General features: G+C 45.6%; 1 long non-coding RNA gene across 1 annotated transcript in view; it reads right to left on the bottom strand.

Moving 5' to 3' along the window:
• Window positions 1–16350, bottom strand: part of LOC140425818 (uncharacterized) — a 153715-nt gene extending 137365 nt beyond the window's left edge. Inside the window, exon 1 of the long non-coding RNA XR_011948029.1 lies at window positions 16298–16350. This is a non-coding gene — a long non-coding RNA (uncharacterized lncRNA). The remainder of the gene's footprint in view (window positions 1–16297) is intronic.
• Between the last annotated feature and the right edge of the window lie 1915 nt (window positions 16351–18265).

The following is an 18265-nucleotide window of genomic DNA, read 5'->3' as shown; positions in this document are numbered from 1 at the left end:
TGTCAACATTCTCCTATCTTACTTCATCTCACCCTATTGCATCACCTGTGATTCCTTTCTCATTTGTGTACTTATCCATTCATTCCTCATTTACTTATCTAACCATTATTCTGTAAAGCCACCGCCTGAGAATTCAAGTGCCACCTGCTTCATGCTCGAATGTCATAACTTGGATGATTATTTTCTCCTTCAACGAGTACCTAAGACCTCAAGGTTGTTACGGTCTCTGAGATCCCTCCTTCATATTGATTGGGTGCAGGACAGGAGCAGAACACACCTCATCACAGACGCTCCTCCAATGGGGAGCCCGAATGGAGGGTGAGAATTCTTTGCAGTCCTCTGCCAGGGTGAGACTAACATGTGCTCATCCGACCATCCAATACACTCACTCATTCCTTTGGGATGAGGCTGAATGAGTATGCATAGTACCTCTGGATTATCATACCCCAAATGAGATTAAATGTTCTCTCCCTCGCTGCACATGTTCTCTGATGACAATTAAAATAGGTGACAAACATGAATAAATGTTTACATCAAGGGTTATAACATTAAGACAAAGCTCTGATGAATAATAACCTTTCTTTAAAATTGTGAGTGGCATTTTATAATGACAGAAGAAAGTTGAAGATGGATTACTGCTTCATTTCCGATTTGTTTAAGTGCATATATCCGGGTGAATATTTTTCTAGAATTATCATAGTGTATCAGGCAGGGTTGGGGGAGATTCAAGGCTATGATGCTCTGGAGGCAACAGACATTTAGAGCAATTAACTTGGTCTATACAATCAATGTGCTGCAAAACAACTTAAATTATGCATCACGTTCCATATTGATTTGAATGTTTTGATATGTTTTTCTCAAATGTCTTTAAGCACAGAATATGACTTAATTGTAAAATGGATTTTTAAGTGTTGAATTTCCATATCAAACTTCTGTTTGATAGAGGGATATACTTTAACAAGCAGTTCACAATGGATGTTGCCATGTTACTTTGCTGACTTCAATATGGCTGGCAGTGACAAATGGTAAAGCCACATCAGTGTCGCGAAAACATCCCTTATCATTTTGTTGATTGGTTTAAAGTGCTGTTTTTGTTCAATGCAAATGTTGAATGTCCTCTGTGATGGGCTGGAGTATTTGGAGCGACAGCTTCACACAATTGCTGTCCACATAAGTGACTGCTCTCACCTTTTGTAACACAGAACCAGAGCAATGTAGACTCCCTCTCGAGCAGTTGTCTGGCACCAATCTATTCGTGAGGCCCAGGGTAATTTTACAAGCCGCTTCAGCCTTTTTTTTCCTCGAGGACACCTCACTCTATCAGCTTCTTAATGTCCCTGCAACAGCGGAGGAGGAAAACCAGGCCATTCTTTTCTGTGGCTTCTCGAATATCTTTGCAATCTATCACCAGTACCTGTGTGGGAATGCACTAGCTAAGCTCACTGCGTAGGAGCAGATTTCACCTATTAAGGGGAAGGTGTGATACACTGCCAGCAATATCCTGACAGATGTACGGGAAATTATCTGGGGAACATCTATGATTCCTTCACCCTTGAAAAATTTTGTACGAAGCAGGTCATTCAAGCAAGGCAAATTGGTCAATGGTTAAGATTTCCCTCTCTCTTAATTTTCATTTTAATTACAACCCTTTTCTATTTGGTATGCAATGTCCTTACCTATAGCTATCACAGCTAACTCCTAGAAACCATGCATGAGACAATTAGAGGACACGGATACCTGGGAAGTATGGGAGGCATTGTTTGGAATTTTAATATTTCGGAGTCAGTGCAGCCAGTTTACAATGCTAGTACTGGGGTTGTTGCTTGTTGCGTGCTCTGTGACATTATACGGCCCTTAGTAGTGAATCCTCTGAAACTTGAATTGCAACAAGGTAAATTGCACAAGAAGAAGGTTTTGGGACACGTTTTGTTGACTATTTAGTTTGGGAGATTTTATTTACAATTTTTAACTTGCGTTTGGGGTCAGAATTTGGAGGAAAGGGTGTTTCTGTGACCAGAAAAATTTGATGAATCACTCCCAATATCATCACAAAATTAATTTGAAAGATATTTTACATGAGAGGAGCACGGAAGAAAGATCATTAAGCAGTCTCACCTTGGAGTCAAAAGGCTGCGGTTTCAGGTGCCACTCCAGAGACTCAAGCACATATTCTAGACTGACACTCCAGTGCAGTGCTGAGGGAATGCTGTGCTGTCAGAGGTGCTAAATGTGTGACAAGACATTAAACTAAGGCCCTGTATGCCCTCTCAGACAGTCACAAAAGGTTCCACTGCACTATTGGAAGAAAATCCGAGGGTTCCTCCCCTGTGTTCTAGTCAACATTTATCCTTCAACTGGCAACACTAAAACAAGGATTGTCCGTTAATTGTCATATTGCTGTTTGCGACAGCTTGCAGCATGCAAATTAGCTGCTGTGCTTCCTGCATTACAACAGTAATTGCACTCCAGAAATACATAAATGACTGTAATAGGCACACTGAGGTCGCAAAGGGTTGGCAGCTGCTGCAATGACTATGCAGTGCTGTGAAAGAAAGACTGATTTATATCGATATAGCAACTTTTAAGACCACAGAACATCCCGAAGCACATTACGGTCATTTAAATTATTTTAAAATGCAGTCACTTTTGTGAGCGTGGCAGGCAATTTGTGCATAGCAAGATCCCACAAACATAGTGTGATAATGACCAGGGTGGAAGGAGAGGGTATTTATGCCTGTTCACGCCAGCGGGACCTTCCAGTCCCACCGATGTTGAACCCCTGCCATGAGTTTCCCTGCAGCAGGGGTGGATTCAATGGGAAATTCCATTGATAACAGTGGGATCAGACGATCCTGTCACCGGCCAATGATGAGCCGCTTCCCACCGCGGAGAAACACACGGCATTGGTTGGTGAAAATCCCGCCCCATATATTCTGTTGAGGCTGCCTGTTTTTCTTTGAGTAGTGCCATGGTCTTGGAAAACTGTCTTAAGGGCAGAAAGTAGCAGATCGTTGAACGTGCTTACTTTTCACCCTGGAGGATGTTAGATATTGGTATCCCCCAAGGGTCAGATCTAGGAGCGTGGCTACTTTCGAGATATATAAATGACTTGGGGCACGGGGAGGGGGAGTGGGGGCGGCTACTGTAATATGCCTTGGAGTGATATCAGCATGACATCACTAGAAAGAAAATGTGCATTGTGATCCAGTCTTAGCTACACTTCTGCTTTGAGCAGAGCACAGACATACACCTGCTACTTTATACCGATGTATAACTGTTCTTATGTGCCTCGTCTTAATAAAAGAACATGCAGCAGGTTTAGCCAATCTCCTATATACGATTAGTGTGTTGTATCTTCTGCAGTAAATCATTATAATCACATGACGTGGTAATCAGCAGTGCTCAGATAGGTGGCACCAAGATTACGGACAGGTACAACATGGTGAACAGCCTTAGCTTGCGCTGCATGGCATGAGATGACCCTCGAAGCTTTGGTCAGACCATAACAAATTTGCAGTAACGGAGAGTGTGGCAAACACAGAGTTGCGCAGACAGATCCCTGGGTGAGATTTCAGAACATAGCTTGGTAGTTGCCTGAATGAGACAGTGCATCAGGAGGGATACGCGAGTGACCAGAGTGTGGGCTGGATCAACAGCAAGCAAAGGCATGTCAAATAAGACCATAAGACATAAGACTATAAGACATAGGAGCGGAAGTAAGGCCATTCGGCCCATCGAGTCCATTCCACCATTCAATCATGGCTGATTTCAACTCCATTTACCCGCTCTCTCTCCATAGCCCTTAATTCCTCGAGAAATCAAGAATTCATCAACTTCTGTCTTAAAGACACTCAACGTCCCGGCCTCCACCGTCCTCTGTGGCAATGAATTCCACAGGCCCACCACTCTCTGGCTGAAGAAATTTCTCCTCATCTCTGTTCTAAAGTGACTCCCTTTTATTCTAAGGCTGTGCCCCCGGGTCCTAGTCTCCCCTGCTAATGGAAACAACTTCCCTACGTCCACCCTATCTAAGCCATTCATTATCTTGTAAGTTTCTATTAGATCTCCTGTCAATCTCCTAAACTCCAATGAATATAATCCCAGGATCCTCAGACGTTCATCATATGTTAGGCCTACCATTCCTGGGATCATCCGTGTGAATCTCTGCTGGACCCGCTCCAGTGCCAGTATGTCCTTCCTGAGGTGTGGGGCCCAAAATTGCTCACAGTATTCTAAATGGGGCCTAACTAATGCTTTATAAAGCTTCAGAAGTACATCCCTGCTTTTATATTCCAAGCCTCTTGAGATGAATGACAACATTGCATTTGCTTTCTTAATTATGGACTCAACCTGCAAGTTTACCTTTAGAGAATCCTGGACTAGTACTCCCAAGTCCCTTTGCACTTCAGCATTATGAATTTTGTCACCGTTTAGAAAATAGTCCGCGCCTCTATTCTTTTTTCCAAAGTGCAAGACCTCGCACTTGCCCACGTTGAATTTCATCAGCCATTTCTTGGACCACTCTCCTAAACTGTCTAAATCTTTCTGCAGCCTCCCCACCTCCTCCATACTACCTGCCCCTCCACCTATCTTTGTATCATCGGCAAACTTAGCCAGAATGCCCCCAGTCCCATCATCTAGATCGTTAATATATAAAGAGAACAGCTGTGGCCCCAACACTGAACCCTGCGGGACACCACTCGTCACCGGTTGCCATTCCGAAAAATAACCTTTTATCCCAACTCTCTGCCTTCTGCCTGACAGACAATCGTCAATCCATGTTAGTACCTTGCCTCAAATACCATGGGCCCTTATTTTACTCAGCAGTCTCCCGTGAGGCACCTTATCAAAGGCCTTTTGGAAGTCAAGATAGAGAACATCCATTGGCTCTCCTTGGTCTAACCTATTTGTTAACCTATAAGAGGAAATAAAAAGAAAAGCAATGAATATCAGTCCAGGGAAGGTTGCGATTAAACGGGTCGCTTTGGCAGCTGCTGAACAAATAATTCAATAAAAAGCAAAGGCGTCATTCCTCTGCGATGCGTTCCTACCACACGTCATTCTCGTAAACGGAGCTTCGGAAAAGTGCATGAAAGCAGCTATAGCAACATTCACCCCAGGTACCACCAAAAAAGGAATGTCAAAGGGATATTGTTAGAATGTCCACAAAACTCTCCAGTTTGAATTGAGATGCAGGTGACCTACTCTCCGAATTCAAAACACTTACACAACATACAGAGCTATGATTTCTTGATTCAGGTCTGCCTGCACCAGACACATAAGCCATAAAAATTCACCTAGCAATCGGGAATGAAGCTGAACACCTCAGGATTAACAACAGAAAAGCTAAAGGATCCCCAAGAGATATGGACTACATTGGAAGAATGATTCGGAATCAGGTTAAACTTCATTATTTATCAGCAAGTGTTCATCATTTTGACAACAGCCTACAGAAGCCAGAGGCCACTTAGTCAGCAGATGCAGAGAAAAGGGTATGTGCGATGATTTTTCAAACGCAGAGCTAGCAGACAGAATTGTTGAGTTGGTGATTGCATCCATACCCATGGAAGTATCTGCTAGTCAAGCCCAAAATGTACAGCATTGAAGAGTTACTCTAAGATGGACGTAAGTACAATGTAAATTTTCACATGTCAGCAAAGCTTTTATGTCCTGCAGGTAAAAAGTGCCCAGAATTTCATCAATTCTACAAGTTATGTGGCAGAAAGGCTCATTGACTGTAGCAATGCACTGGAACAAAGGCTGATGAAGCCACAAAGACATGCACTAATCCAAATTGATCCATACAGGTGATATGAATGACCATCCAGTATTTCATCAGAAAAATATACATGAGGTGACTGACAAACCAAAAAAAGGAGAATGATGTGCATGATGAAAAGAAGAGTGGTGAACACACATTTCACACCATCAGTTTTGTGGAAAGCATAGATACGTCACACTGTCTGAAGTGTTTGCCAATATTCGAATCGTTTGTGCTAATAAAGTTGACATGTATTCATTATTGACCAGGACGAACACAGGGGCAAGTGCCAACATACTACCTCTGCAAATTCTAAAAACATGTATCCACATACATAGAATGCCTTGGCGAAACCGGCTGCTGTGAAACTTTCAACGTAAACGGCTCACTAATTCTATGTGCAGGATCCATAGTCCAGGATCGTAAGTTAAATCAATCCTCCTGGATGTCATAGATGTTCTACATTGTGGAAATTAAAGGCCCAGAGATTGCATGTCACAGATCATAGAACCTAGAACAGTACAGCACAGTACAGGCCCTTCAGCTCACGATGTTGTGCCGACCATTTATCCTAATCTAAGATCAACCTAACCAACACCCCTTCAATTTACTGCTGTCCATGTGCCTGTCTAAGATTCGCTTAAATATCCCTCATGACTCTGACTCCACCGACTCTGCTGGCAGTGCATTCCACACACCCACCACTCTCTGTGTAAAGAACCTACCTCTGACATCTCCCTTATACCTTCCTCCAATCACCTTGAAATTATGTCCCCTCGTGACAGCCATTTCCACCCTGGGGAAAAGTCTCTGGCTATCCACTCTATCCATGCCTCTCATCACCTTGTAGACCTCTATCAAGTCACCTCTCTTCCTTCTTCGCTCCATTGAGAAAAGCCCTAGCTTCCTCAACCTTTCTTCATAAGACATGCCCTCCAGTCCAGGCAGCATCCTGGTAAATCTCCTCTGTAGCCCCTCCAAAGCATCCACATCCTTCCTATAATGAGGCAACCAGAACTGGACACAATATTCCAAGTGTGGTCTAACTGGAATCTTATAAAGCTGCAGCAAAATCTCACCGCTCTTAAACTCAATCCCCCTGTTAATGAAAGCCAACGCACCATATGCCTTCTTAACAACCCTATCAACCTGGGTGGCAACTTTGAGGGATCTATGTACGTGGACCCCAAGATCCCTCTGTTCCTCCACACTTCCAAGAATCCTGCCTTTAACCCTGTATTCAGCATTCAAATTCGACCTTCCAAAATGAATCACTTCACATTTATCAAGGTTGAACTCCATCTGTGTGACTGATTCCGTGGATTGTTGCGAGTGTAAGGTCAAGCAAGGATCTGTCCTGGGATTCTGCTCTTCGTGGTTTTATTAAATGACTTGGATGAGAGAGTGGAGGGTGGGTTAGTAAGTTTGCCGATGACACGAAAGTTGGTGGAATTGTAGATAGTGTTGAGGGTTGTTGCAGGTTACACAGGACATTGACAGAATGCAGAGCTGGGCTGAGAAGTGGCAATCACAAGGCAGGTAAACCTCAGAAACACGTCCTATCACTTCAGTTCAGGATGTAATATTGAAATATCCAGAATGTTTTGATTCATTGGCAGTTTCAGGCAACCTGCAACATTACAGTTGCAGGAGAATGCAAGTCCATCAATTGATCCACTGTGTAAATGTAACATCCACTTACAAGACAAATTAAAGGTCGAACGAGACAAAATGGAGAATGATAGTCATTAAAGAGTACAAGAGGTCAGAGATTGGTGCATCTTAATCACACGTGTCACAAAGAAGAATCATTGAAAGTATGCCTCGATGCGTGACGTTTAAATGCAGATTTGAAATGTTGTCCTTACAACATACTCACATGAGAAGAGTTAAATCTGAGATTGTCTCAGGTTAAAGTCAGTTAATGTCACCCTGTTCGATGGCAAACCAGCCAATGCTGCAAATCCAAACATCTGCACATTCTGACATATCATTGCCAGAAAAGACGGTATAACTGACAGCCCTGTCTTACCAACTGTGAAATCCTGCAATTGTACCTGACAAAGCCCTGAAAGGGGCAATGAAGCAAAAATATTGAGGAAATGGAAACTATGGTAGCTGTGGTAATACCAGGTATTGCGGTACCTGAGAGAGGAATGACCATTGGCTAGACCGCGGGGTCTACCATTGGGCAATGTACATAGCCCCGCCCTGAGAGGCGGGGTATAAGAACCAATGCCGTCCCAGCAGCCTTCACTTCTGTAACATCGCTGCTGGGTACAGTTCTATCTGATTAAAGCTGAATCGATATGACTGTACCCAGCTTCTTCCCTTTCTGGTTGTAGCCCCTCCATTGTACAATATTATGGAGCATACAACACATGACGACTATTCTGAAGACCCTTGCAGGGAAATTGTGCAGTGCTCCTCCAGAACGGTCAAGGCGCCTAAAAAGCATCTTCAAGATGTCAATAACCTGCTTTATTCTGTTGCGGAACAGCACATGACCGTTGTTCTGGTACCTTTCAGACTCTGTGGATGCCTGAAGAGGTCATCAGACACCTCCTCAAGGGATGCCCCTTGCCCAGAAAACCCAACCAGGAAATTGTGTTAGTGACTGAAAAGGTTAAGGTTGCAAATTCCTCAGCATAAATAATTGATTCACTTTCTAGAGTACCGTGAAAATGCGTGCAGAAACACCTTGGCATGTTCACATACCACCTACACATTCCAGGAAAGGAAGGATTTCCAGAGCCTGTTGCTCCTCTTGGAAGGCTTCGCATTGTCCCTCCAGCTTTAAGAACCTCCCCAGCACCCTTAATTGAATGGGAACCTGTGTCTATGCCAGTTAAAGGGGCATCTCCTCCAAAATCCCATCAGTTTGCCCCCCAGCGGTGGGTTCGAGACCCAGAAACAGCCCCGCCTTCTGACCCCAGAGGGAAAATCCCGCCCTCAGTGTTGGACTCTTAATCACCTTAGGGCAATGAGGATGGGCAATACATTTGGCCATTTCCGTGGTGCTCACATCCCAAGAATAACTTTTTTTAAAATTTAGAGTACCCAATTATTTTTTCCAATTAAAGGGCAATTTAGCGTGGCCAATCCACCTATCCTGCACATCTTTTGGGTTGTGGGGGTGAAACCCACACAGACACGGGGAGAATGTGCAAACTCTTCATGGACAGTGACCCAGGGCCGGGATTCGAACCCGGGTCCTCAGCGCCATAGGCAGCAATGCTAACCACTGTGCCACCGTGCTGCCCCCATCCCAAGAATAACTTATGAAAAATACTGATATGCAGGTAACCTGACATACAAAATTAGGGGAAATTAATTTATATGGATTATTGGCAAATGCGCCTCTGGGCGCATTGGAAAAATCCGGGCAAATCATCTTGTTTAATTTTATATTCTATTCTCTTATTAATTACAACTTTCATGTGAACACCTTGGAGGCTTGTAGGAGATTTTACACAGTCTGGTGCTTATTCCATCCCATAATAGCCTATGATTTTGTTTTCTCCCTAAAGAGCTTCTTTGGTGGTGCACAATCTTTAACTGCATTAAATTGTCTGTCATGCAGGAAAATGGCTTTTTGGGGGCTTAAACAGCAGAACAGTCAGAAAGCAGGTCAATTCTTCATTCAGATCTATCAATCAAGGTATATCCCACACCAGCTGAATCTATTGCATGAGAGGGAAAGGTCAGAGCTTTCTTATTAACTCCTTTGTTAAGTTTCCTGGTGTTTTTAATCAGCTTTTCATTCTATTGGACCTTTGGCACAGGCAATCTCTTTCCTTGGGCTTACTGTTTAAATGACATCCAAGTCTCCATGTTAAGAATAAGAGAGGTTCCGTTTAGCATTATAATCACATAAAAGTGGTTGTGCATTGTGGTGAATGTATTGTACCAACCATTCACCACTGTATCACATTGTGTATCACATTGTATCATGTTGGTGCCCTTGTGTGCTCCGCCCCTGGCTCCGCCCCCTTGAGGGGAGGTATAAAGAGCAGCTGCCTGTGGTGTTGGGTGCTCTGAGGTACAGCCGAACCAACACGGTTGCGATTGGTACAACGCAGTTTTATTCCAACTAGTTATTTACACATCTGACTTGGTACTCAGCACGTGGTGACGGTGTGAGTGTCTTGTTAATGAGGTCCTGGCCTTGTCCTGTCTCCAGATGGACTGGCCAGCAGGTGTCGTGTTTCTTGTCTTATACTGTGTCTGCTCTTGTCTGTGATTGGCTGTCGTGTTGTGTGTGCTAATTGGTCTGTTGGTCTGTCTATCATGATGTGTGTGTTGTGATGTGTGTTTGAATATCATGACATCCCCCTTTTTTTACAAGATTATGTGCCTTCGTGGTTATAAATAATGTGTCCTGAGTGCAACTAAAGGTGTGTGTGCGTGATATTTACAGCATGTACATGTGGCGTAACTATATACAAGGGGCGATGTCAGGTGTGACATGCTAACGAGGTTGTACCATAACAAAAGAAGAAGAACGTTGATATTTGGACCGATCAAACGAGGCCTGAAACGATAAAACAGTGACATGTTACAATACAGTAGTTGCTAAAATGTGACGTGTGAACAGTCTCATAAGTCCACTCTAGTAGGTGGGCGACGAATTCGGGTTGACCGTCAGGGTGGCACTCCATTCATCGGCCGGATTGATGGTGTTGACCCGGTTCACATCAATGACCGCAACCCGGAAGGCGTCTTGGTCATCTGTGTCGTCGGTTTGGATGTCGTGATGTGGAGGCCGGATGGTCCACACGTGTCTGCGAGGTTGTCGGAGATGTGAAAGATCCACAGGTTGAGCCGCTCGACAGTAGGCAGCGTAGTGGCCCATCTTGCCACAGCGTAGGCATTGTCAGGTTTTTGCAGGACATTGCCCTTTTAAATGTGATGCTCCACAGTTGCCGCACGTCATGACGTCATGGCGTTCGTTACGCCACTGCGCATGCACAGTTCGGTCTTGCGTCGGTGGCGCCTGCGCAGCACGTCCCTCAGTGTTGCCGTAGGTTTTGGCGCGCACAAACGCGGGAGGCCTCAAAAAGCTAGCAAAACGGCCGCCCTCGTCCGGGCCATGGGCCGGGAGAAAATCGATTGCCTGGATGCGTTCGGCCTCGTGGGCGGTCTGGCTTGCCAATTCGATCTCTTGGCACCCCCTCTGTGCCGATTCGATCGTCTGAAATTGGGCGTAGCGGCTGGTCGCATTTTCATGCAGGACACAGGCTTCAACTGCAGATGCTAAGGTCAGGCCTTTAATTTTTTAGAAGCTGCTGGCGTAGGCCACTGGAGGCAACGCCAAAAACAATCTGGTCCGGGATCATGGACTCAGAGGTGGTGCCGTAATCGCAGGACTGCGCGAGTATGCGGAGGTGCGTCAGGAAGGACTGAAAGAGCTCATCCTTACCTTGTAGGCGCTGCTGAAAGATATACCTCTCAAAGCTTTCATTGACCTCAACGCTGAAGTGCTGGTCGAGCTTGAGGAGGACCGTGTCATATTTAGATTTGTTCTCGCCTTCCGCGAACACCAAGGAGTTGTATACATCGATGGCGTGCTGACCTGCGGTATGAGGAGCATGGCAATCTTTGTTTCGTCCGAGGCGCCCTGTTTTTCGTTGGCTCGCATGAACAGTTCGAATCGCTGCTTGAAGAGCTTCCAATTGGTGCCCAGGTTCCCAGCGACTTGCAACGGCTGCGGTTTGTTGTGGGTGTCCATGGCTCAGGATGGCAGATTTGCCGGTAGGTATCGATTCACTCACTGGTATCATGTGGTGTTGGGTGCTCTGAGGTACAGACGAACCAACACGGTTGCGATTGATACAATGCGGTTTTATTCCAACTAGTTATTTACACATCTGACTTGGTACTCAGCACGTGGTGACTGTGTGAGTGTCTTGTTAATGAGGTCCTGGCCTTGTCCTGTCTCCAGATGGACTGGCCAGCAGGTGTTGTGTTTCTTGTCTTATACTGTGTCTGCTATTGTCTGTGATTGGCTGTCGTGTTGTGTATGCTAATTGGTCTGTTGGTCTGTCTATCATGATGTGTGTGTTGTGATGTGTGTTTGCATATCATGACACTGCCTTGTAGGCGGCTCTCTCAAGCCACTGTTCACTTCAACTCTCTGTCTCGCGTGAATTGATGATCGCATCATGCATCAAGATATAACATCACTTTTAAACAAAAATATGGGTCATATGAAACTCAGACCCGACTAAAAAAGACAATCAGCGATAGAGGCAGCTGTCCCTCGATTTGAGGATTACGTCTACCCAGGGTCACGCGTTTCCGCCATGGGCCTTTATGTGACTGAACAACAGGCCGATTCTCGACCTGCAGATCTTTGGGCACATGGGGCAAGATGTCTGATGTGGCAGTGGGATCTGGAGTACAGGATTTGCTTCCTTTTCTTTCCTTCTCTATTGCCACTTTGCCTGATCCTTAAAACATGGTGACTCAAAGCGTGATGGAGCGTGAGGGAGAAGGTGTCGCCATTTTGAAAAGTCGGTAGTAAGCTCCTCCCAGTCATTCATCTATTTAAGAAGACAGTTATTTGCAATGCTAGCACAGATAATCTAAAATCCAATTCACTTTTATATTCAGAAATCCAACAAAAAGTCTAATGTTCTTTTCACACATTACTTGATTTGCGATTCTCTCCTGATAAATACCTCAGCATGCCGACCTCCCACTCTTCCTTTAAGACTGTGGTAGTCACCACTGTTTGTATAATACGTATATGAGAGGTAATACAGTAAGGCTCCTGTACTACAGGTACGGGGGTAGATCCCTGCCTGCTGGCGGGCGGAGTATAAATGAGCTGCTGCCATTTCGGCAGCAACTGCAGGAGGCAACACATCTCTGCTTAATAAAGCGTCGATTACTCTCTACTCTCGTCTCGTCGTAATTGACAGTGCATCAAAGACACCCCTTAATAACAATCTGTTTGATCAGAAGGTCATGGGAGAGATAGTGGTAAAGCCCCTTTTCAGACACCGAGATTGTGTTGTGTGATTATCTCATACCCAGTTCCATTGAGGCAGGCCTAATCATCTCAATTATTTCAGCCTGCAGCCCAGTGTGGATTGCAGTGTTACTGGCTGCACATTCAACCTGCCCAGCAACCTGCATGGCTAGCACAATGTGTAGCTAACATGGACCTCTTCAAGGCAGCCTGCCCTTCTCAAAATGGAGTTGCACTCATGCAACTAGAAAACTGTCCCTCGAATGCTTGAAGCAACAGAGAAAAGAGACAGCTTCCAGTTTCTCTGGTACAGTACTGGAGGCATTAGCGATGGGGGTGGAAAGTAGAAAAGAAACGCCCTGGCACAACCCCTGAATGCAATGGCAGCAGTTGGCTACTGGGGTCAGTTCCAGGATTCAGGACCCGAAGACCAGCCGGCAGTGCTGGAACAAACTTCGAGCTGTTTGGCTGTGGCTGGCACATCACCCAAACATCTTACAATGCACTCACTGGCATTTTGCCCTCACTCTTTCAGGACAAGGTGGCCCATATCAGGAGCGAGCGGAGTGAGCAGAGCAGAACAGGAGGGGTCCACACCAATCTGCAGGAACTGAGCCCTCTGGTGTAAATGGTGCTCCCCTTCATAGGGCCAGGTGGTACAGGCCATTGCATCCGGCTATGCCGAGGACCTTCATCATGATGGTATATCCCTGCCTCATGACCCTTCTCAAATCCTACTTCGCCCTCATCCTGCTATATGCCATGAAGAGCAGGCTGCAGACCGGGTGACCATGAATCACAGAAAATATAGTGCAGAAGAGGCCCATCGGCCCATTGGGTCTGCACTGACGAATGAAAAACACCTGGCCTACATACCCGATCCCACTTGCCAGCACTTGACTCACAGCCCTGAATGTTACGATGTGACAAGTGCTCATCCAGGTTCTTTTTAAAGGATGTGAGGCAACACGCCTCTACCATCCACCCAGGCAGTGCGTTCCAGATCGTCACCACCCTCTGGGTAAACAAGTTTCTCCTCACAACACCTCTAACCTCCTGCCCTTCACCTTGAACTTGTGTCCCTTCAACTAAGGTAACAGCTGCTTGCTAACCACTTTGTCCATGCCTCTCATAATCTTGTACCCCTCGATCAGGTCATCCCTCAGTCTTCTCTGCTCAATGCAAAAACCCAAGGCTGTCCATCTTCCCTTCAGAACTTAAATGTTCCATCCCAGGCAACATCCTAGTGAATCTTCTCTGCACCCCCTCCAGTGCAATCACATCCTTCCTATAACGTGGCGACCAGAATTGAACACAGTACTCCAGCTGTGACCTCAGCGAAGTCCTATACAGCTTCAACATGACCTCCCTGATTTTTGTAATCTATGCCTCGATTGATAAAGGCAAGTGTTCCATATGCCTTTTTCACCACCCTATTCACCTGCTCTTCTGCCTTCAGAGATCTATGGACAAACACCAAGGTCTCTTTGTTACTCGGAACATCTTGCTTTCCACCCCATCCTGCTCTCCTCACTCTCCCATTCCGTATTTCTGCTTTCAGACACACACAATCTACTCCCCCTGGGCAGTCAGTACAGCCTCATCATGAGGATAATGAAGAAGCACCATCACGTTTTCTGACTCTTGTGGCTCTCAGCACAGATCCTGGTACGGTGCATATTTTAGAGGCTGGTATAGATCTGGAATCAGCACATCTTGAGTCAATGAGGATGAGCTGGTTGCACCCAGGCCAGGAGGAAATGATGGTTCATGTGCCTGTTCACCAGAGAGTGAGGTGGAAGACATGTTCATCTGCAGTGGACTCAGGTAAGGATTTGGATGAAGCTTTGCTGGTGACCAGAATTCTGAAGACAGAGCCAAGAGGACCCTGTGATGAAATGCAGCAGATGGATTGGGTATTGTGGGACAATGGTAAAGACCAGATAACAGATCAGGAGAGACAAGAGTCTAAGTATCTCCTCACCGACAGCCATTTGGGAATGATAGGATCCCGGATGTCTTCCCTTAATCCCTCCTCGTCCTCCTCCTCCCTCCATAATAGCTTCTGAATGCCTGGTGACATGGGCTGAGTCCCAACAACAGCAAGATTACACTGGATGCAGCAGATTGCTATGCTCTAGGAGACGCAGTCCAGCAATACTGGAATGCCAAGTCTGAGCAGTTTGGGCAGCAGAACCATGGCATCGGAGCAAATATGGTTTACCACAGGATGTTCCTGCATGTCCGTCTCCACTGGCAAGCTGTGGGAACCGCTACGGCCTGTCACGTTGCTCTGGGTGAGGTAGAGGAAGATAAGTGCTCCCTAAAGATCTTTTATGGGTCTATTCAGAATCCTCTTCCTCCACCTTCTGCTAACCTTCTCTACTGATTCTTCTTCATTTCTCAGTGATGCTTCAACCCAAGAGGAACTGGAATTATAGCCTCCATTCCTAAAGCAGCCTTTTTCTTGACAGTCTTTCTAACTCCTCTCACCTCCTTGTTAAGGTCCAGCAACACTCCCTCGAAAATCCAAACGTTTTACAGAAATTCTCCAATAACCCAGAACACAGTACTTCCACTAACTCAAGTGCACCGACAAAAGTTAATTCTAAAGCACTGCATTGTTTTGAAATTAGAACAGGAGATGCTGAAAAAACTCAGCAGGCCTGGCAGCTTCGGTGGAGAGAGAAACAGGGTTAACGTGGGCGACAAATGGGAACCAGGTGGAAAGGCACTTCGGACATCAACAAGTTATCAGAGGCCCCCAAGTCGTTGACCACCTGGGTGCCAGCCTGGCACTACCAGGGTGCCCACATGGCACTGCCAGACTGGCAAAGGCACTGCCAGGGTGCCAGGCTGGCATTGCCAAGGTGCCCACGTAGCATTTTGCCCACTCCGGGGATTGTGCCCGGAGGTGCCTAGCCCGTATGAGGTGGGGTGTGGTGGTGGTGGGGGGGCTAAAGGACCCGCAGCAGATGAGTTGGGGAGGTCCGTGGGTTGCGTCGGTGGGCCGAGAGTTCGGGGTACCCTTTAAAAAGGATGCCCGATCACTTCCTGCACTAGCGAGCGGAGCTCCTCAGTGCAGGAAACGTGACTGAGTGTGGCCTTGGCGGGGCGTTCCCCACTGAGGCCTGAAAAAAAACAGAGTGTCATTCAACAGCTACAAGCACCCAGAATAACCCCTCTAATCATGCCCAAAACAGGACTTTTTCGTTAGATTGCGCCCGTTTCCGGGTCCGTATGACTCTTCTTCAGAGCTTTTAATTTGGCGTTTAATTGACCGGGAAATTTGATTGTTGGCCTTATTGCTATTGGGGGGGGGGAGCTAGGCAGCATTACGAGAGGGAATTAACTGGATTGATGCAGTCCAAAATGGTAAACCATACTCAAAATCAGCATGTGAGGCTGTTTGACATCGCAGTCCACTCACTCTGCATGCTTCCGTCGCACACATAGCTGACCTGTTGTTTGGGTCATGCCAGAAATGGCTGAGATTATTCCGGCTGCCCTTCAAGTCTGCCGGGCAGGCACCAGTGAAACTATGTGACCCAATTTCTTACCTTACCTGTCCTAATGTCTCCTTTGCTTCAGTGTCCATTGGGTCTGATTACTACACTGTGAAGCAGTTTGGGATATTTTTTATATTCTAGTCTAGGTATTATGTGAGTTATTTCTGTTAATGATCTAGCGCGCTGCTCAGGAAGTATCACTAATGCGAAATCTTTGAGTGTTTAGTAACTTGCTGAAGCCAGCGATAGTGGAACAAGGATTTATTGAACTATGTACAATACTCTGCCCACAGCAATAACTCTCTTCCAATCTAGTCCTCGTTGGGACAACCAACAACTCCGGTCCCTTCTTGGGCCGGCTTTTAGGTGTAGTCTTTAAAGAGTCCAGGCTGGGTGGCCTCCGCCCCCTACCGTTGAAGCTCTTACGCCACGTGTCCCACAGGGAGATGGACAATGGTTTCCCTCTGGTCCTCGTGCGGGATATGACAGGCTGAAATGGGGATAGAGTCTAAGAGTTGGGAATTGATTAAGCGAGAGCACATAGGTGTAACTCAGTCTCGAATTTAAAGTCATTCACATTGATTGTTGCGTTTATAAATGTGGGCATTGGGATTTATATCAGGAATCAGTGAAAAAGGTTGGCTGGAAGTACGAATGGAGGGAATATGTTTAAAATAATGTGGATAGACATAGCTACATGCAAGCTTTGCAAGCTGCAAAAACTCTATTTCGAAATAAGCAGTGAATGCTGCCTTTGTGGCTGAAATGTCCGCAGTTCCTCCTGATAGGCCTGAGAAATGGTGAGTTTCTCCTGAGAAGTGGTGTCCTCAGTAGAAATGGGCTCTGTTCACTATTTATTTCGGGCCTGTGCCGATCTTTCACCAAAATCACAGAGAGCTGGGTGGTGAGATAACCTGGGAGAGTGCATAGTCCATGAAAATCTGTCCATTGGGAATTTCACGCAGGCTTCTTAGTTCAATACAGATTGCTGCAGTTTTACCCTCGCCACTTGGCAGGAACAGAGTAGCATCAGGACAGATACCTGTTCCCCTGACCAATTTTGAAGTCACAGTGATGGAGCATAAAACAAGCATCCTACCCAAACATACCCAATTCCATGATGTTAGGTTAAAATTGTGGCTGAAGTTTCATTTCCAGAATCTGGCACAAATGTATTGAATGGATTCAAGCCAGATGATGAAGTACGAAAATAAGGACTGACCATTCATCTATGTTGGCATTCATTACCCGTCCCTAATTGCCCTTGGACTACGTGGCTCATTGGGCCATTTGAGAAGAAACCACATTGCTGTGGACCTGGAGTAACATATAGGCCAGACAAGTTAAGGATGGCAGATTTCCTCCCTGAACGAACCAGATGGGTTTTAATCAGCTATCCATTACAACAATCAACATTGGTCATCAATCGATTTTTAATTCCAGATTTTGTATTGAATTCAAATTCCTGCCATGGTGGAACTACCCTGGGACTCTGGATTATGAGTCCATTGACAATACTACTATGCCAACGCCTCCTTCCTGATAATAGGTGTATTCACAGAATGTAGCATTACGTATATCAATTTCCTCCCTAACAACCCAGAAGGCTCTCTTTATATTCTTCTGAATATACCTTTTACAAATTGGCAAACCATTCAAATCAACATGATCGCCCCTTAAAGGGGCATCGTGACAAAATAATTTACTTTTGAAGGAATCTTACCGAGTTACATTTCGCAATGTCCACAGGCCATAGAAGAGGCACTTTTTATGTGTGTTCTGTCCTTATTTGAACAATGCCCTTCACTTGTGCATATGTAACAACATAATTAAGCTACCATTGACCATCCTGTAATGCTGTTTGAGTCATGTAGAAGATTGTCTTTGGGATCAGGTAGATTATCCTCAGTTCTCATATTATCGTGTTCTGAGTCAAAGAAGAAGCATCCAATTAAATTCAATCCCAGAGCAAGCGGAGGATCTTTGCCTTCTAGTTTTTCCATTCACTTTCATCACTTA

The sequence above is a fragment of the Scyliorhinus torazame genome, chromosome 6 (assembly GCF_047496885.1).
Source record: "Scyliorhinus torazame isolate Kashiwa2021f chromosome 6, sScyTor2.1, whole genome shotgun sequence".
NCBI classification, from domain to species: domain Eukaryota; kingdom Metazoa; phylum Chordata; class Chondrichthyes; order Carcharhiniformes; family Scyliorhinidae; genus Scyliorhinus; species Scyliorhinus torazame.
This window is presented reverse-complemented; position numbering and strand designations above follow the sequence as displayed.